This window comes from Rutidosis leptorrhynchoides, chromosome 1 (assembly GCF_046630445.1).
Source record: "Rutidosis leptorrhynchoides isolate AG116_Rl617_1_P2 chromosome 1, CSIRO_AGI_Rlap_v1, whole genome shotgun sequence".
Taxonomy (NCBI): domain Eukaryota; kingdom Viridiplantae; phylum Streptophyta; class Magnoliopsida; order Asterales; family Asteraceae; genus Rutidosis; species Rutidosis leptorrhynchoides.
The window spans coordinates 365,315,334-365,338,147 of record NC_092333.1 but is presented as its reverse complement, the minus strand read 5'-3'; positions in this window follow the sequence as shown (position 1 = coordinate 365,338,147).

The window sequence follows — 22,814 nt, the reverse complement described above, 5'->3', positions numbered from 1 at the left end:
CATCTCTGTAAGTGTCTTGCGAATGATTCATCTTGGGTACCATTAGACGAGATTGAGCTAAATAATAAGTTAGAGTATATTGAGGAACCGATTGCCATACTCGATGAAAAGGTCAAAAGGTTGAGACATAAAGAGGTGAGAACTTTTAAAGTTCAATGGCATCATAGTAAAGGTCTCGAGTTTACTTGGGAGCCCGAAGAGTTTGTGTTGGTTTATCTTCCTTCTTGTCATGCGGCGTGGATCGCGAGGACGCGCTCCGATTCAAGTGGGGGAGAGTTGTAAGACCCGTTTATTTGTAGTGTACATAAGTGTAGTTAATGTACTTGAAGTGGGGTTTTGGTTGTTCATATTAAAAAGAATGCAGAAAACTGGTCGGCGCGCCGCGCCATTGTTCTATGACAGATTCCTTTTTAATTAGATATTTTGAGGGCAAATTGGTAAAATCACAAGGAATCTGACTTTAAGGCTTGGGATCAGTTGTTGGAGCCTCATTTACTCCATTTCCACCCACTTAATCATCTTCCATTAAATCCTAGAGAGAGAGGAGGTTCTAAAGTGAGAAAGCTCCATTAAAGGAAGAAGGAGGTTGAATCGGGTCTTAGTGCGAGTTTCAAAGTTGTTCATCTTTCCTCTAGCTACGTTTTGGTGGTAGTGGTATGCTCTAATCTTGATTTCTTAATTCTAATTTGATTATGGGTTAGGGTTTGTGGTAAATGATGAACCTAAAACCCATTTGTTAGTAAATTGGGTGTTTTGGGTGAATTTGGGTCATGTAGACTCAAAGTTGACTAACTAGGGTTTTCAAAGTATTAATTTATGTTTATGAGCTTAAATTGGTTAGTCAAATTACTAGCACACCTATATATAAAGGGGTGTTAAGTGGGTTAGTGGAGGACCCGAAATGGGTGTGTAGACCTTAAATTAGTCAAATGGGTCAAAGTGGACTTAAGTTAGTTAATGTTTGTGATTAATACCTAAACCTTGTTTTGAAATGTGTTTTAAACCTATCTTGGCTAATGTTAGGGTTTTGGTATGAGTTGACCCAAAATTAGGGTTAAGGGTGCAAATGGGTTGAAATTGCACTTTGGGTCAAAATGACTTTAGAATGGTGAAAGAATTGGTTGACCAACTTGAGTTTGTGATTGATAATATGTATAATGTGATAGGTACGTTACATTAAGGTTTTGCAAGCTCGGGTATCTTTTCACAAGAGATTTTGAGGTGAGTGGAATAATTACATGCGTAGGTATATAATGTATCTATTGTTGTAGCATGAAATACGTAGTGTTGAGGTGTTAAGACACCACGTTTCACGTGATGAGTGAAGCATTAGGTGTTAAGATGCCACTCGTGGTGAAGCATCGAGGTGTTAAGATGCCACCTAGGGGTGTGGTATCGAGGTGTTAAGACCTCGAGGTGTTAAGATGCCACTCGGGGTGAAGTGCCGAGGTGTTAAGGTGCCACCCTAGGGGTTAGTGATACGAGGTGTTAAGTACCCTAACGGATGTTATGAACACCGATGGCATTTTTGCGAGCGCCATTCCCTTGTACGATTGGTTAACCATGGTTATTGTGTTGTAAGTGTAAGCATATTATATTATTCGAGTTATATTTATATGCGTTGCTATGCTAGCTTGTGGTATTGGAGATTTCTAGCTCGTATTCGAGATTATAAGCTAATTGTGGTGCTAACATGTATGCGGTGTTTGAGTAAGTGATTGCAAGTAGGTATATTATATATGTATGTGTATAATTATTGCATTCACTAAGCGTTAGCTTACCCTCTTGTTGTTTACCTTTTTATAGGTACGGTTGTGGACAAGGGTAAGGGCATCATCTTAGATTAAAGATCCCGTTGTTGTTAGGGAACGCTTTTGGAGATATTAGATTTGGGAGTTTGACCGAGACTTGGGTAGTTTAATCCCAAACACCATGGTCGTAGTGTAGTTTGGTACTTAAACTTTTGATGGTCGAAACTCATACTTTGTGTTAAACTCATAAAACGGTCGATGTGGGCCCCGCTTCGTAAAACTCATTTTATTAATGGAATGTGTTAGTTTTACATATTTGAATATGTTGTTAAAAGCGTTTTGTCTAATTATGTCGGGAAGTGGCCAATCTTTTTCGCATTTGAAGACTTTTTGGACAGACTAGATCGGCACGCCGTGCGGCCTTCTGGCGCGCTGCGCGGCCTTCTGGCGCGCCGCGCCATTTGCTGAACATATATATTTTTATTTTTTGGTATTTTTCTGCGGGTTCGATGGTGGTTTGGTTTGGGTTGTTACATTAACCCTTCGGATAGCTAAAGTGCTACACGTCTAACTTTTACCCTTTCTAAGCATACACTGATCAATTGTACAAGTTACAATAGAATAAGCATCCCGTACATTGAGGCGAGGTTGGTCAAACCTAACGGTACCGTCCCTATAAGTCGAGCTTACGTAAAGTAATTAATATAATCAAGCTAAGGGATTTTGATCTGAACTGATATGTATATCGTTTAGTTACTCGTGCCTAATATGTAAAACATTTGAAAAAGCATGTTATCTAATCCCACGTAAAAAGTAGTAGGGACTGTAGACTCACCTTAGCAAAAGCAATGAAAAATCTCTTAGTAAAGTCAGTACAGTAGTCGAACAATCACGACCGAAAAACGCAACCTAGTCAAATAGGTCATCTTAAGTAAATACATAGGTCACACTATGTCAACCCATAGTGTACGCATAATCTTAGTGCTCAGACTGACTCAATAAGCAAATAAATGTCAACTAGTCCAAGCAAGTCAACCAAAGTCAACCAAAGTCAAACCAAAAGTGTACTCGGTCAAAGTGGTCAACTAAAGTCAAACATCTCAGTAGGTCATGCAATCTTGGTCAACATGTCAATCCTAAGTCAACTAATACGTTATAGCTCATAGTTCATCAATTTGCATGTACGCAGTTTATCGTATGTCCTTGAAAATACACACATCATAGAAACAACGAGCACAATTCATAGCACATAAATCATGAAGACATGGAAAACTCAAGATCATAATTAGACTCCAAAATGATTCTAAAAAGTCTAGCCAGGGTCTCATACGACTTCTACAAGTCGGGTTTCAGAAAGGGTCTAGTTACGGTTTACCAAATCGGTCACGCGCATCAGTTTTAGAAAAATTCTCGTTTAATTTAGAAAATAGATTTTAACAAACGGGAATTTGGATCTTACTTCAGACACTCTAAAGTTTTAGTATAAAATAACCAAAGACTTTCATGTAGTCAATTTGTACAGTTAATTCAATAAAGTCATACCCTCAGTTTTTGAGCAACAATCAGACATGTCGTTTGGCGTAGCATAAAACTAATAGAAAATCACATCTTCATAAGCTAGCATATAAATGTAACATACTTAGGAACATATAAATAATCATTTTACATAACATCAAAGTCTCAATAAATTCCTAGTTTACATGAGGTCATTTCTTTTTTATACGAAAACAGTTTCAGCTCACTATAAAAACACCAATCTTCGTTTTGACATACCGAGAGCAATACAAAACCTTTTAATGCAACTATTTAGTCCAACTTGCATGATTTTTAACAAGGATTACAATTGTTATCATTTTAATGACCAATTCATAAAGCATATATTCCTGAAAATTCGTATAGCATGCAAAACCCTAACCAAAACTTCAATCGATCATAACTTAAACATACGATAATGAAATCATGAAAATCAAAGTCTAAATTTAATAATTTTTGAAATCTATCCATCTAGATACAATACAAGATCAGTACATAAACTTATACATTCAAATCCATAGCAAACGAATTCGTGATTAATAGCAACGACAACAATCGAGCAAATTAACGACTAATAACGACTCTAACCGCAATCAATTAAGCACTAGACATTAATACACTATGTAATTGAACAAAAAAACAGATCTAGAAAAGTTAGGGTTATCAATTATACCTTAAAAACACAAATTGCTAGTACGTACGCGTGTAGAACGATCAAAGGAACAACTTTTCTGCACGTAACTTGATCTAATTTCGAGTTTGAGAGTGTGTGTGTGTGTGTGTGTGTGTGTGTCTGTGTGATGATGGCCGATGGCCTCAAGGGGGAAGAAGAGAGCAAAAAAAGTCGACTGTATGGGTGTGTGAGGTTTTACACATAAATTTTCCTTTTATATTTTGAGTATAGGGCCTCACTAACACTCTTCTAGTCCATTAAGCCCAAAGTTTTGTCCAATTAGGGGGTTCCATGGATGGGGTCGGCCGAATGGCCCTATAAGGGGGTCTCGGGCTCGGTTTTTCTTAATTGCTCATGTGCGCATGGTCCGTTTTAAGTGTCGTTAACCGTACCGCATCTCAGGAACGTTAACTAGTCGTTGAAACGAAATCACCGGGTTTAATTCATTAAATAATTAATAAATTAATTAAGTTTTTCGTAAAGTCAATAATTATTAAAAATAATTATTTAATCGTTTTTCTAAGTTTCATAAACTGAAAAGCTTTCTAGACGATCATCTTAATCATATCATTTTCTAAGTATTTCGCTATCCAAAACGTGTTCATCAATTAATATAACCATATTAATTCAAGTAATCCACTAGGATCATGTATGCATTTAATTCAATTAAACACACAAAGTTCTAAGTAATCACTGTTAAATAATTAACGAAAAAGTAACGACAGTAACGGAAAAAGTAAGGTTGTTACATTACCCACCTGTTATTAAAAATTTCGTCCCGAAATTTTAGTGCACGTCCGCCGTAGTCGTCTCCTCAGGAACAGTTGCAGATACTTTTGTCTCATTTGATCTTCACCCTCCCACGTGAATTCTGGTCCTCTACCGGTGTTCCATCGAACTTTAACTATCGGGATTCTGCTTTGATTTAACTGCTTGACCTCATGATCCATGATCTCAACAGGTTCTTCAACAAAATGAAGTTTGGGATCAACTTGTATCTCTTCCAAAGGAATCACCAAACTTTCGTCCGATAGGCATTTCTTCAAGTTAGAAACATGGAAAGTGTCATGAATTTCGCTGAGTTCTTGCGGTAGTTTCAGTCTGTACACTACCGGTCGAATTCTCTCGGTAATCTCAAATTGTCCAATATATCTCGGACTTAGCTTGCCTCTTTTACCAAAATGCACTACACCCTTCCAGGGTGATACTTTGAGCATAACTTTGTCTCTAACCTGAAATTCCAAATCTCACCTTCTAATGTCGGCATAACCCTTTTGACGACTTCGAGCCGTCTTCAGTCTCTCTTGAATCTGGGCAATCTTCTTGGTTGTTTTGTGTATAATCTTAGGACCAGTTAATTGACTATCCCCTAACTCGGTCCACCATACGGGTGATCTGCACTTCCTGCCATAAAGTACTTCAAAAGGCGCGGCCTTTTTGTTACGCATAGTAACTGTTATTGTATGAGAATTCTACTAGTGGTAGATGCTTATCCCATCCATTTCCAAAATCGATAACACACGCTCTCAGCATGTCTTCTAATGTTTGGACGGTTCTCTTACTCTGTCTATCGGTTTGTGGGTGATACGCTATGCTCATGTCCAAATGAGTTCCCATGGCATCTTACAATGATTGCCAGAATCTAGATGTAAATCTGTTGTCCCTGTCGGAAATAATGGATATCGGCACTCCATTCCAGGAAACCACTTCCCTTATGTAGATCTGCGCCAACTTCTCCATCTTATCCATTTCCTTAATCGGTAAAAAATGAGCTGACTTAGTTAGACTATCCACAACAACCCAGATGGTGTCGTAACCTCCCACCATTTTTTGCAGTTTTGTGATAAAATCCATGGTAATACATTCCCACTTCCATTGGGGAATTTCTGGTTGTGTTAACAGTCCTGACGGTTTCTGATGCTCAACTTTGACCTTATCACATGTCAAGCACTTACCAATGTAGGTAGCGATGTCAGCTTTCATGTTAGGTCACCAGTACAATCCCTTAAGATCTTGATACATCTTGTCGAATCTAGGGTGAATTGAATACCTTGTCTTGTGTGCCCCATCTAGCACTAGTTCCCTTAATTCGTCAAGCTTCGGTACCCAAATTCTTTCTATGAAGTATCGGATTCCATCTTCTCGAACGACAAAGATCTTATCCAGTCCTCTAAAGTTCTTATCCAGTCCTCTAAGTTATTCAGTAGAAATGATACATCTTATCAGGTTCCTGTCGAATCTTCTGTTTCAATGCCACAAAATCTTCTGTTCCCTCTGGTAAAGCTAAAACCGGCGCTTAACATAACAACTGTTTGAGAGTCTGAAAAGCCTTTTCTTGTTCATCAGTCCATCGAAAGGCTACATCTTTTCTAGTTAACTTATTCAACGGACCTGCTATTTTAGAGAAGTCTTTGATAAATCAGCGGTAATAACCTGCTAAACCCAGAAAACTCTTAATTTCTGTCGGCATTTTCAGTGAGTTCCAATTCATTACGGCCTCTATCTTAGACTGGTCTACTTTAATACCCTGTTCACAAATCACATGACCCAGAAACTGTACTTCCCGCAACCAAGATTCACATTTGGAGAATTTAGCGTACAACTGTTCCTGTTTCAGAAGCTCTAATACCAATCTCAAATGTGTAGCATGATCTTTCTCGGTTTTCGAATATATTAAGATATCATCTATGAAGACAATCACAAACTTGTCAAGATACTGACGACATACCCTGTTCATTAAATCCATAAACACTGCTGGCGCGTTTGTTAACCCGAATGGCATAACTAGAAACTTATAATGACCATATCTAGTTCTAAACGCTGTTTTCGGTATATCGCTCTCTGCAACACGTACCTGATGATACCCTGAACGTAAATCAATCTTTGAAAAGTAGGAAGCACCCTATAACTGATCAAATAAGTCATCTATTCTTGGTAACGGATACTTATTCTTTATTGTTCTCTAATTCAAGTGACGGTAATCTATACACATTCTAAGCGACCCATCTTTCTTTTTCATAAACAATACAGGAGCACCCCACGGTGAAGAACTTGGTCAGATAAACCCCTTATCTAACAGTTCCTGAATTTGAGACATCATTTCTCGGATTTCTGACGGAGCTAACCTGTAAGGAGTTTTTGCAACTGGCGTAGCACCTGGAACCAAATCAATTTTATACTCTATTTCATGCACTGGAGGTAACCCTGGTAAATCATCTGGAAATACCTCTGGAAATTCTGACACAACGGGAATATCGGTCACCTGCTTCTTTTCTTTCTTAACATCGATCACGTAAGCTAAGAACGAATCACACCCTTTCGATATCGCCTTCTGAGCTTTCATTAGGGAAACTATAGGGAAGGTAAATCCACTGCGCTCTACCCTAGCTATCACTCGGGATCCATCGACTAGACGGAAAGAAATCATATTCTTATCACACTTAATATTAGCCCTATTAGCTCTTAACCAATTCATACCTATGACTACATCAAAGCTAGGTATAGGCATCAACAAACAGGTTAAAGGGAAGGAATGGCCATCAATTTCGATGGTAATTCCAGACACAGATGATGTGCATGGAACCATTTTACCATCAGCTACTTTTATTCCCAAAGGCTCATCTAACATCCTAACTGGCAACTTTAACTTATTATAGAAGCCTAAGGACATAAAAGAACGATTCGCTCCTGAATCAAATAACATACGAGCTGGCAAGGAATTAACCAAGAACATACCGGTAATGATGTCATCGGTAGCGGTTGCAGCATCTACCGTCATCTGAAATGCCCTTGCCTCAGCTGTTGGAGGATTCTCTCTCTTCTGCCCGGCAGTAGAAGCAGAAGATCCCCCAGAAGTTACAAACCTCGCCCCTGACCCTGCCCCAGAACCGGATCTTGACGCAGATGGACAATTTGCTGATCTATGCCCCTCTTGATGGAAACTCCAACAAACATTAGACTTAAAAGAACAAGCTGTTGATTCATGTCCTAACACTCCACATTTCAAACACCTTCTGGTCATTGGAGAACACGGGCCGGTATGGGTTGACTTACAAACATTACACCACCCAGACTGACTTGAACCTGATCCACTAATACCATACTTACTTTTCTGTTTAAACCCTCCTGACTTTTTACCATGAAAACCGGATTGCTTACTCGACTGCTGATTTGACTGTCCACCCGATTGACCTTCTGATTTACCCCCAAAAGATCCACTTCTCGAACTTTCTCTTTTTGCTGCCATTATATCACCTTCTGTAACTTTAGCCATCTCATGAGCTTGCGCCAAGGTTGTTGCAAATCTCTCAACGGTTCTGTACTCCGGCTTAATCACCCACATAAAATGATGAATCTTATCTTTCTCAGTTGGCACCCACTGTTGAACGAACCTTAGCTTAGATGTGAAATATCTGAAAACCTCATCAATCGTCATACTTTCTGTCATCTTCATACTCAGAAACTCGGTTTTCAATATTTCCATCTCATACTCAGCAAATTATTCCCAGATAATTTGACTGATCTATTCTTTAGGTAAATATGCAGTGATAGAGTCCCACCATTCCATTGCTTCACCTTTGAGAAGCCTACTAGCAAACAGTACCATAGATTCAGGCTCACAAAAACATGCTTCCAATGCTCTCTCTACTTCTCTTAGCCAATTAAGGGTCATTGTAGGGTTTGTGTGACCACTGTACTCAGGAGGTTTGCAGTTCATAAACTATTTATAGGTACACTTCTTTCTTGTTTCAGGAATTTGAAATGGGTACATCATTTGATTAGGAAAAGTCTGGTTAAATGGAAATGGCATTTGATAGTTTTGATAGGTATTTTGCGAAAACTGTGATTGGTAATTGCCACCGGCTTGATTATAAAGGTTTGAAGGAAAAGTTGTGTTTAACGCAGTGGTATTAGGGTTCCATCGCGCCCGTTCTTGTTCCAATTCCTTAATTTTCTCCTGAGCTTCTAGTAACCGATTTTGAAGTTCTATTACTTCTTGAGAAGTTTCTTCTTCTGAAGACACATGTCCATCTTCGTCCGGGGCTCTAAAAGTACCAGTTCCATGGACAGTAGGGCCAGTAGCGGTTGCTTCATTATCTGCCATTACTGCACTACCACAACACTCACACCAAAGCTTAGTATAAATTCTGTGAGTATTAACAACTAACACATATCCTGTCCTAATACTCACTTAACCCATCCCCAATATGTTATGTTTGACATGGCTCTTCTAAGTTTGGGAACATGACATTTGGATCACAATGCGCATGCTGCCAAACTAAGCTCTGATACCAACTTGTGACACCGCTATTTTTTTAATAAATACGTGGCAGAAGCATAATATTAATTAAATACGATATTGACATTTGTACAAACCGATGTCACGTGTCATTAAAATAATTTACATATTAACAGGAAGAGACGTAAATACATTCTGTTTTCAAAAGTACATGGTTCATATTCTAAAAGACCACATCAGAGTTAACCCTGTCAAACATAACATCATCATGCCCGTCTTCTCCCAAAAGCACTATCTACAAAAGCTAACTACCTGCAGGGAGGAGATGGAGGTGAATTATGAAAGGACCCGTTCATATACATTATAAACGCTTCACAATAGTTGATTACATCGTGAGGTATTTGACCTCTATATGATACATTTTACAAACATTGCATTCGTTTTTAAAAGACAAACTTTCTTTACAACGAAAGTTGACGGCATGCACACCATTTCATAATACATCCAACTATAATTGACATAATAATAATCTTGATGAACTCAATGACTCGAATGCAACGTTTTTCAAAATATGCCATGAATGACTCCAAGTAATATCCTTAAAATGAGCTAATGCACAGCGGAAGATTTCTTTAATACCTGAGAATAAACATGCTTTAAAGTGTCAACCAAAAGGTTGGTGAGTTCATAGGTTTATCATAACAATCATTTCAATATATTAATAGACCACAAGATTTCCGTTTATAAATATATGTACACTCGCAAGTGTATAAAAGTATTCTATAAGTTGTAGGCACCCGGTAACAACCCTTAACGTTCATGTTTTACCCTCTGAAGTACACCAGATCAGGTGTGTTTAAAATAACCTCGAAGTACTAAAGCATCCCATAGTCAAGATGGGGTTTGTCAGGCCTAATAGATCTATCTTTAGGATTCGCGCCTACCGTACATAGACAAGTAGTTTAATGTTACCAAGCTAAGGGTATATTTCTGGTTTAAACCCACGTAGAATTAGTTTTAGTACTTGTGCCTATTTCGTAAAACATTTATAAAAACAGCGCTTGTATTCTCAGTTCCAAAAATATATATAAAAGGGAGCAAATGAAACTCACCATACTATATTTCGTAGTAAAAATACATATAACGTCATTTAACAAGTGCAAGGTTGGCCTCAGATTCACGAACCTATATTAATTATATATATTTATATGTTGGTCAATATTTGTCTAACAATTTTTGGTCAAGTCATAGTGTACCACAATCCTAATGCTCGAGACTAATATGCAAAAGTCAGCAAAAGTCAACTTGACCCAAAATGACTTCTAAAATTTATACGTGTTTATTATATAACTTAACTATAGTCGTTTTATATATTTAAATATATTTATTAGATTTTATAATAATAAAAGTCATTTATTAATAAAAATTTATATTAACGTTTATATATGATAAAATATATTTTTATATATCTTAAGTAGTAAAATCTATAAAGTTCACTTAATATCGTAAAACTATAGTGGTAAGTATTATTAATGTAATTATATTACGCGTGGTGAAAAATATCTTTGTATCCCCTATTTATTTGATAAAATAATATTGATCATAATAATAAGTAAAAGTTGTATTATTTTGTAATAATAATTATTATTATTCTATAAAAAAATAACAATATTTATATTTACTAAAAATGGTATTATGATAAAATGATAATACTAACATAATAGTAATAATGATATTTTATAATAACAATGATATTTCTATTAAAATAATAACGACGATAGTAATAATAATCATTTTAACAATAATACTAAAATTCAGTTGACTATAACTTCTAATCCGTTCATCGAAACCATTCGATATCTAAATGAAAAGTTCTTAATTTTTCACTAGCTTTCCAATAACATGCATATCATATACCCTATCTCAGTAGCATATGTATCTAATTTAGGATTCAACAAACCTATCTAAGGACAATATCGAATGTACAAGCATGCATAATCCTATATACTCGAGCACTAGTCAGGGATACACTATTGATATATAAAATTTAAGTTATGAGTGCTCACGTATCAATATTGAGATTCAATATTGCAGGAAAGTAGGTAGACGCAACAGAGATGATAAACACTAGATTGACCTCACGAGCATACCCATGAACCATACCCATCACCTCCATAGCTATAACCCATAATTTCCTTAGCATCGACTCATTCAAAAAACTATTTTGAAATCACTCGGACATCACTCTGTCGTAATATTTTAAGTATACTAATAATATCTTAAAATAATACAGAGCAAATATATATATAAATCAATTGAGAGAGTTTAGAGAAATATATTTTCAAGTTTCTATGAAATAATGAAACCTATTGAATTCTATTTATAATAGATTTTTGAATTATTAAAGTGAATTATTAAAGTATGAATTATTAAAGTGAATTATTAAAGTATGAATGATTAAAGTGAATTATTAAAGTATGAATTATTAAAGTGAATTATTAAAGTATGAATTATTAAAGTGAATTATTAAAGTATGAATTATTAAAGTGAATTATTAAAGTATGAATTATTAAAGTGAATTATTAAAGTATGAATTATTAAAGTTAAAGTAAAATAAAAGTAAAGTAAAGGTAAAGTTAAAGTATAGTAAAAGTATAAAAACTATGTATATATAATACGCGTATAAATATATATATATAATATTAATTTAAATCGTTATATATATTTAATAAAATAAAATATAAATATCGTTATATTTATTGTGCTGGTTAAGTAATGAGTTGTCAAAAGTGATTCTAGATATTTATAAAAGTTATATACGTTTTAATAATAAAGTTCTTTTTAAACTGAAAACGTCTTTGTACGTTTGAAAATAGATTAATAGAATATTATGAAAACCAATTCTCCACTAACTTTTGTCTAACTTTCGTAAATGACACTTTTTATTTTTATTTATAAATAGCTTTACAAATTATTCTGAATATCGTTAAGAGGAATAGATTTTCTCAAATCATAGTGGACCTCTCAACAGAGACTTGTAATCATAATTCAATGTTTCTGATAATTCAATCATTTAATATATTTTTTTTAATTTCATCGATAATCATATTGAAACAAATACGTTCATATAAAGCATTATACGTTTAAATACTTTGTTGACATTTTCAATTTATAACATATACACATATACATACATATTCATATATGTTCATTTAATGGTTCATGAATCATTGGAATTTGGTCGAGGTTTAAATGAATGTATAAACATAGTTTAAAATCCTTGAGATTTAACTTAACAAACATTGCTTATCGTGTCAGAATAATATAAAGATAAAGTTTAAATTTAGTCGGAAATTTCCGGGTCGTCACAGTACCTACCCATTAAAGAAATTTCGTCCCCGAAATTTGATAGAGGTCGTTATGGCTAACAATGAGAATGTTATTATGACGTAACGATTATGAAGTTTTATCATGTCTAAGAAGTATGGATAAAATAATTCGATTACTCGAAGTGTATGAGGGAAGTTATCGTAAATGAAGGAAATAAGATTATAGTGATTCGTCATATCTTTTGACTTCATCACAATTGATCTCCGAATTTAAAGAAAATCTTTGTAATCTATGTTGGATTTGATGCTTTGGTGATTAAGGAGATTATGATTCTCTTCGAATTAATGCGATAATCCATCTTGATTTCTCTGTCGGGTATTTCACTATAAATCCACCTCATTCGTTTCCTTACAACTCACACCTTCTATTCTTTCTCCCTCAACTCATATTTTAAAGTATTTGTCAATATGCTTCATCTAGTACTGATTCTCGATATACTTCTCACTTTCATATCTGTCATTCTTCTTTTTCATCTTACTCCGGAAGAATCTATTTACTTCTACTATACTCTCGGTTTTATAGTGTTTTTTGTTCTTCCGTGTCTTTATATTGTTATATGCATCGATATATACGGTTTATAATTTTTGGGTGGTTGTTGGGTTTTATATCTTCCCATATATTTCAAAGCCCCTGCTTTTGTCTTCTATAATCATTGACATCCATAGTTAATGCTCCCTTCTATTTGCTGCGATTTATACTCCAATTTCTATTTTGGAGTTTTGTCCTTTCGTTTCTTCTTCTTGCGATTAAGCAACGTTTGTAATGGTCCAGTATTCGCAGATATGAATTTCAGAATGAACATAGTTAATGTTCTAAGAAGGAAATGGTAATGGCACGATCTTGATTTGTTAATTTACCAGAATACCCTGAAAAGACCGAATCATCAAGAAAATATATTCTTGATATTTTTAGAGATTAAATAGAATACAAGAGTCGTGTAACATGGAACATGATGACGGCGTGGTCTGTGAATCCTCATGTCCCATTAGAAACTTAGCATGACTTACTGTAATATAATCACGTTGATCAAGTGTCATTATATTATACTAACTCATGCTTCAGTTTCCAACACTACTTCAAAACATTCATAATTTAAACTCGAAAGGTTATAGAATATAGAAACTAATAGTTTCTTATATGATGTAACACTGATAGCGCAAAGAGATAAATGACTTCAGATAAGATTAGTTGTGAAAATATCTTCAGAAATATCACGGATATTTATAATGAAAGATATGATAATATCTTAGAATTTCTAATATTGATGGATGATGATGAAGATTTGTCTGTAAAGGTTTAGAATAAAGAGTAAGGTATTCGTTAATGACTTTAGCAGGCACTGAATCATTTAGATTCTTTGAAGGCAGATTTAGTCTTTGTGATTTATCCACAGCCTCCTTCATAGTCTGTTCAATCCGTTTTCCAGTTCGAAACCTTCTCTTTTTCTCAGCTTTACCACCTTACTATTTTTTGTCATCAAACTTTTTACTGTTAAGATCGTTTACAGTTTTTGATGCTTCGTCAGCATTTCAAGAACTAGTTTACAGTTCAAAATATTTTTCAGAACTTCACATTCAAAGTATGTAAGTCCAGGAGATAGACGTTTTACGTACACATATAACTATTAGCGTAGACATGCTGCGAGATTTCAAAAATACTGGTTACTGTTTTCCGATGATTCGTATGACAATTCTCGTTACAAGATGTGAATGAGTAAATGATGTGATTTCAATAAATATAATGATTTTTTGAAAAGTCAAAGATAATTGAAGTTGTTGGTAAGTTTATTGCTAAGGTGGCGAGATATGAAAGGTCCCCAGTAACGATGACGAAAGGGCAACGTATCTATCGAGGTTATAATAAGACTAGTCCGACTGAAAAGTTGAAGTTGACTTGCTGGAGCTGTGACAAAACTGTCTACTTTGAAAAGGAATTGAAAAGTCATTTTAGCTAATAAATGCCAAAGGGTCTGACACGAATACGCGTCGAACTATGACTTTGGCTTCGAGAGCTTTTTAGGTACATAAATGTGGGTAATATGTGGTTGGATCATCATCTCGATTGTTCATTGTTTGAAGTGTCTTCGAAAACTTCGGAGAGTTTGAACGCAGTTTGTAATCGTTAATATACATATGATGTTCTAACACAGTTTTGAAGTTAAAGTATAGCTTTGAAAGATGTAGGAATCTAAGAGTGATGTCTTCTGTTAAATCATGACTTGGATTTTGATTTGTCAAAATCAGAATGCGTAATCAAATTTGGGTGAGAATGGTTGTTTTGATTACTATACAAGAATGTATATTGTTGTGAGATTTTGGGAGTATAGTTGATGATTTGCTTAATCAGATTTGAAAAATGTAACATATTAATTGTGAATTTATATATCACTCGGGTATTACCTACCCGTTAAAATTTTTTTCACAATTAATATTTTATACAACAGAATTTTATTACAGTCTTTATGAAAATATATATGTGCATATTTTCTTCAGATGTAACATAGATTTAATGAGTTAATATTAAATTAAACTCATTTGATTTACGGTTGAAACTAGAACTGAATAATCCCTAAAGACTTTAGAAATTACATAACTTTTACGGAGTATTTATTCAATAAATTTGAAATTATGAATTAATACTTCGTTATTTGTTGGTGTTTGTAACCCTTGCACCATATTCTCTAAAGCCACTACTCGAGCGCGAAGCGCGTTGACTTCTTCTATTACACCGGGGTGATTGTCGGTTCGGACGAGCGGATAAATAAAATCTAGAATTTGATGTAGTATATAATCGTGACGAGATACTCTGGAAATGAGAGAGAAAATGGTGTTTCGGACCGGTTCGCCGGTAAGTGCTTCAGGTTCATCGCCAAGAGGGCAATGTGGTGGATGGAAGAGATCACCTTCTTCTTGTCTCCAATTATTGAGGAGGCTACGAACCTATCCCCAATTCATCCAGAATAGATGATGGCTAATTGGTTTATTCATTCCGGTCACACTGCTTTCGGAGCTTGAGTGGGATTCCATATCGGAATTCGAGGGACTTGAACTAATGACAAATTCCATTTCGTTCGATTGAATAAAGTCTTTTTCGATATGAAATGATTTTTCGACTATCGGGTGGTATTCTAATTACATAGAATATCTATATATATAGCGCAAAAGATTTCGTAGATTACGGAGGAATTTACGGGATATGTCAGGCAAAGTTTACAGTAACAGATACGCTAAGATATGGATTAGCAGATACGCTAAGATATGGATTTTGTCTAAACACTATTCATGTAATCAATGCAGTAAGACGTGTCTAGACTAAGAATGATAAGCAGGCAATTTCCGACAAAAATGATAAGCAAAACTTTTGACATGCAGACACGGTCGAAGTCCAGGCTCACTAATGCATCCTAACGACTATCAGTTAGACACACTAATGCAGACCTGGTTCGCTAAGACCACCGCTCTGATACCAACTGAAAGGACCCGTTCATATACATTATAAACGCTTCACAATAGTTGATTACATCGCGAGGTATTTGACCTATACATGATACATTTTACAAACATTGCATTCGTTTTTAAAAGACAAACTTTTTTACAACGAAAGTTGACGGCATGCACACCATTTCATAATACATCCAACTATAATTGACATAATAATAATCTTGATGAACTCAATGACTCGAATGCAACGTTTTTCAAAATATGCCATGAATGACTCCAAGTAATATCCTTAAAATGAGCTAATGCACAGCGGAAGATTTCTTTAATACCTGAGAATAAACATGCTTTAAAGTGTCAACCAAAAGGTTGGTGAGTTCATAGGTTTATCATAACAATCATTTCAATATATTAATAGACCACAAGATTTCCGTTTATAAATATATGTACACTCGCAAGTGTATAAAAGTATTCTATAAGTTGTAGGCACCCGGTAACAAGCCTTAACGTTCATGTTTTACCCTCTGAAGTACACCAGATCAGGTGTGTTTAAAATAACCTCGAAGTACTAAAGCATCCCATAGTCAGGATGGGGTTTGTAAGGCCCAATAGATCTATCTTTAGGATTCGCGCCTACCATACATAGACAAGTAGTTTAATGTTACCAAGCTAAGGGTATATTTCTGGTTTAAACCCACGTAGAATTAGTTTTAGTACTTGTGCCTATTTCGTAAAACATTTATAAAAACAGCGCATGTATTCTCAGTCCCAAAAATATATATAAAAGGGAGCAAATGAAATTCACCATACTGTATTTCGTAGTAAAAATACATATAACGTCATTTACCAAGTGCAAGGTTGGCCTCGGATTCACGAACCTATATTAATTATATATATTTATATGTTGGTCAATATTTGTCTAACAATTTTTGGTCAAGTCATAGTGTACCACAATCCTAATGCTCGAGACTAATATGCAAAAGTCAACAAAAGTCAACTTGACCGAAAATGACTTCTAAAATTTATACGTGTTTATTATATAACTTAACTATAGTCGTTTTATATATTTAAATATATTTATTAGATTTTATAATAATAAAAGTCATTTATTAATAAAAATTTATATTAACGTTTATATATGATAAAATATATTTTTATATATCTTAAGTAGTAAAATCTATAAAGTTCACTTAATATCGTAAAACTATAGTGGTAAGTATCATTAATGTAATTATATTACGCGTGGTGAAAAATATCTTTGTATCCCCTATTTATTTGATAAAATAATATTGATCATAATAATAATAAGTAAAAGTTGTATTATTTTGTAATAATAATTATTATTATTCTATAAAAAAATAACAATATTTATATTTACTAAAAATGGTATTATGATAAAATGATAATACTAACATAATAGTAATAATGATATTTTATAATAACAATGATATTTCTATTAAAATAATAACGACGATAGTAATAATAATCATTTTAACAATAATACTAAAATTCAGTTGACTATAACTTCTAATCCGTTCATCGAAACCATTCGATATCTAAATGAAAAGTTCTTAATTTTTCGCTAGCTTTCCAATGATATGCATATCATATACCCTATCTGAGTAGCATATGTATCTAATTCAGGATTCAACAAACCTATCTAAGGACAATATCGAATGTACAAGCATGCATAATCCTATATACTCGAGCACTAGTCAGGGATACACTATTGATATATAAAAGTTAAGTTATGAGTGCTCATGTATCAATATTGAGATTCAATATTGCAGGAAAGTACGTAGACGCAACGGAGATGATAAATACTAGATTGACCTCACGAGCATACCCATGAACCATACCCATCACCTCCATAGCTATAACCCATAATTTCCTTAGCTTCGACTCATTCAAAAAACTATTTTGAAATCACTCGGACATCACTCCGTCGTAATATTTTGAGTATACTAATAATATCTTAAAATAATACAGAGCAAATATATATATAAATCGATTGAGAGAGTTTAGAGAAATATATTTTCAAGTTTCTATGAAATAATGAAACCTATTGAATTCTATTTATAATAGATTTTTGAATTATTAAAGTGAATTATTAAAGTATGAATTATTAAAGTGAATTATTAAAGTATGAATTATTAAAGTGAATTATTAAAGTATGAATTATTAAAGTGAATTATTAAAGTATGAATTATTAAAGTGAATTATTAAAGTATGAATTATTAAAGTGAATTATTAAAGTATGAATTATTAAAGTTAAAGTAAAGTAAAAGTAAAGTAAAGGTAAAGTTAAAGTATAGTAAAAGTATAAAAGCTATGTATGTATAATACGCGTATAAATATATAAATAATATTAATTTAAATCGTTATATATATTTTATGAAATAAAATATAAATATCGTTATATTTATTATGTTGGTTAAGTAATGAGTTGTCAAAAGTGATTCTAGATATTTATAAAAGTTATATACGTTTTAATAATAAAGTTCTTTTTAAACTGAAAACGTCTTTGTACGTTTGAAAATAGATTAATAGAATATTATGAAAACCAATTCTCCACTAACTTTTGTCTAACTTTCGTAAATGACACTTTTTATTTTTATTTATAAATAGCTTTACAAATTATTCTGAATATCGTTAAGAGGAATAGATTTTCTCAAATCATAGTGGACCTCTCAACAGAGACTTGTAATCATAATTCAATGTTTCTGATAATTCAATCATTTAATATATTTTTTTTAATTTCGTCGATAATCATATTGAAACAAATACGTTTATATAAAGCATTATACGTTTAAATACTTTGTTGACATTTTCAATTTATAACATATACACATATACATACATATTCATATATGTTCATTTAATGGTTCGTGAATCATTGGAATTTGGTCGAGGTTTAAATGAATTTATAAACATAGTTTAAAATCCTTGAGATTTAACTTAACAAACATTGCTTATCGTGTCAGAATAATATAAAGATAAAGTTTAAATTTAGTCAGAAATTTCCGGGTCGTCACAAATTAGCACGAAGCTAAGTGAGTACGACTAACTACATGCCATAGCATACACAAGTGTTATACTAATCATGTCACATAGTCTAACATACAAACATCACCCAAGTGCCGTCTTCAGAGACATTGGCGGCTCGGCCAAACCATTAACCACCAGCTGATCGGACTAGGGCTTACCAGAAGTTCCTCCACCACCTTATGTATATACATAATCCACACGCGACGGACGCGTCATTGACATATATATACACCACGGCTATCTAGGCTACCTCATAGGAACCCAACCCGCATGTTGATCTCTCCTACCGAGGCTACCACACAATAGGGACGCACTGGGCTCCAGCAGACAAGCATTAACTAACATGCGGTCATCACAAGAACTAACTAACCACAACAATAAGTATATCTAACAAGCATGGCAATCATAATATAACATGCTTCTATATACTATATTCTCCAGTTAGTCCCACTCACCAAATACCAGCAAACGAGAAGGTATTCAGCTATCTAATCACTGAACCTTCTCTTTCTCCTTTTCTCCTGAGAAATACATATACACACGTTAGTTTATGTCCATTAACACCAAATAACCAGTACAGAAAATTTTGTATCAAAAACTGTCCGCTAAAATTTTTTGCTTAACACTAAAATTTACATCATAATCGTCAAAATACAAACGGGCAGCATAACGGCTAGAAATCGACACTTGGTAAAATATTCTGCCCTGGACACTCAGTCGGTCGACTGACTCTTACAGTCAGTCGACTGTCGACACAACCGGTCGACTGACTTTCCCAGTCGGTCAATTCATTTGGTATTACATCAATCGGCCGAAGGTAAATCTCAGTCGGTCGGTTCACTCAACAGTCGGTCGGTTGTCTTCGTCAATCGGCCGATTCAACCCTCAGTCGGTCGACTGTCGACCGACAGTCGACCGAGTGTGTTCATCTTCATCAGAAACTGAACAAAGGCTACGGACTTCACGATGATATCCTCAAATCTCGATCTAAACCTCGTTTTAAACACCAAAATCGACCACAACTTGTTCACTACTTGTTATAGACTCAAAACCCACAACAATTTGACCATAACAACACTTAAATCACTTGTTTTGACACAAATTCAAGCTTTTATGAAAACTAACACAAAACCTTAAATTTCTCAAAGATTAGAGCATTAAAGCTTGTGATTCTTACCTTAAAAGAATCAGTGAATCACAAGGAACACAAAGATATGAACAATTTGAGCTCTAGATAAAGATCAAGGATTAGGGTTTGATTGTAGGTGGAAGGGAAGGTACAGTGTTTTGAGAAGAAGGGTCTAGAAATGGAAAGAAAGAACACAGACTAGTCACTAAATTGGGTTTAATTCCCACACTGTGCGATACACGGGTATTTATCAGTTATCTGATATCTTTCGAACGTCATTTGGCAACCCAAACGGAGTCCAAATTAAATAAACAAACCTGTTCTGTGACCCTTGTCACAAACTGGTCCTAACCACATCATTAAATAATAATAAATATTAAATAAAAATAAAAGCATATAATAACGCAATACAAACTTAAGGGCAATCTAGTAATCTTACATCTAGGCCCAATTGAGGATGTTACAAATCTACCCCCTTAAGAAGATTCCGTTCTCGGAATCTGGTCAAGGTCAAACAAATGGGGATAGCGCGCCCTCATTAACTCCTCGATTTCCCACGTCAAGTTAGAACCTAAACTGTGCCGCCATTCCACTAACACCATTGGAATCTGTTTCTTTCTTAGCTTTGTGACTTTCTTGTCCACTATTCTAACCGGCTCTTCTACTAACTTCTTAGTTAAATCAACTTTCAAATCCTTCAATGGAAGAATCTGACTTTCATCGTCTACTTTACACTTTCTTAAATAACAAACATTGAACGTGTTGTGTATTCCTGCTAACTCTGATGGAAGTTCTAAAACAACAGTCTGATCATTCAAAAATTTTTTGATCGGAAATGGCCCAATAAACCTCGGTACTAGTTTACCACGTTTACCAAATCTGATCACCCCTTTCCATGGCGAAACTTTCAGATAAACACGATCACCTACATTAAATGTCACCGGACGTCTGCGTGGATCAGCATACATCTTTTGTCGGTCTCTGGCTGCTTATAACTTCTCACGTGCAATTTCAACCTTTTCTGCAGTTATCTGAACAATTTCTTGACCTGCAAATTGTTTCTCACCTGCTTCTAACCAACACGTAGGAGTTCTGCATTTTCGACCATACAACATTTCATACGGCTGCATTCCGATACTCGAATGATATGAATTGTTAAAAGCAAACTCTATCAATGGAAGATGTGAATCCCAAGAACCACCATATTCTAAGACACACGCTCTCAACATGTCTTCTAACGTCTGAATTGTTCGTTCACTCTGACCGTCTGTTTGTGGATGATATGCTGTACTTAAACTCACACGCGTACCCAGATTCTGTTGTAAACTGTTCCAGAAGTTCCATACAAACCTAGTATCTCTATCAGAAACTATTGACAACGGTATACCATGTCGACTAACGGTCTCTTTCAAGTTCAATTCCACCAAATCACTTAACGAAGCTATTTCACGAGTAGCTAAAAAGTGAGCACTCTTTGTTAAACGATCCACAATCACCCAGATCATGTCGTGTCCTTTTTGGGTTCGGGGTAACTTGGTTACAAAATCCATCGTTATATGATCCCTTTTCCACTGAGGAATTTCTAACTGTAATAGAGATCCATACGGTTTCTGATGTTCTGCCTAAACTTGCGCACAAATATGACATTTTTTGACAAAATTTGCAACATCTGTCTTCATTGTCGGCCACCAATAATATGTTTTCAAGTCTCTATACATCTTTGTACTACTTGGATGCACTGATAATCTCGATTTATGCGCTTCAGTAAGGATTAAATCCCTCAAATCTCCAAGCATAGGCACCCAAATTCGATCTTTATAGGTCTTTAATCCTCTAGAATCATTGCATAGGTCAAATTTTCTTTTAGTCATTTGTTCAGTCTTTAGGTTTTCGTCATTCAAAGCAACTAACTGAACTGTTTTCAATCGATCAATCAAGTCTAAAACTATTTCAATTCTCATAAATCTAACATTTTTGATGGTTTTCTTGCGACTCAGAGCATCTGCGACCACATTTGCTTTACCCGGATGGTACTTAATCTCACAATCGTAGTATTTAATCAATTCTAAACATCGATGTTGACGCATATTTAATTCCTTCTGCGAAAAGATATATTAAAGACTCTGATGATCTGTATAGATTTCACAACGTGTACCATACAAATAGTGTCTCCAAAGCTTCAAGGCAAACACAACTGTAGTTAACTCTAAATCGTTAGTAGGGTAGTTTCGTTCATGATTCTTCAACTGTCGTGAAGCATACGCTATAACTTTATTTCTCTGCAACAAAATACAACCCAGACCTGCACGTGACGCATCGCAGTAGACCACAAAATCTTCTGTTCCCTCTGGTAAAGCTAAAACCGGCGCTTGACATAACAACTGTTTGAGAGTCTGAAAAGCCTTTTCTTGTTCATCAGTACATCGAAAGGCTACATCTTTTCTAGTTAACTTATTCAACGGACCTGCTTTTTTAGAGAAGTCTTTGATAAATCGGCGGTAATAACCAGCTAAACCCAGAAAACTCTTAATTTCTGTAGGCGTTTTCGGTGAGTTCCAATTCATTACGGCCTCTATCTTAGACTGGTCTACTTTAATACCTTGTTCACAAATCA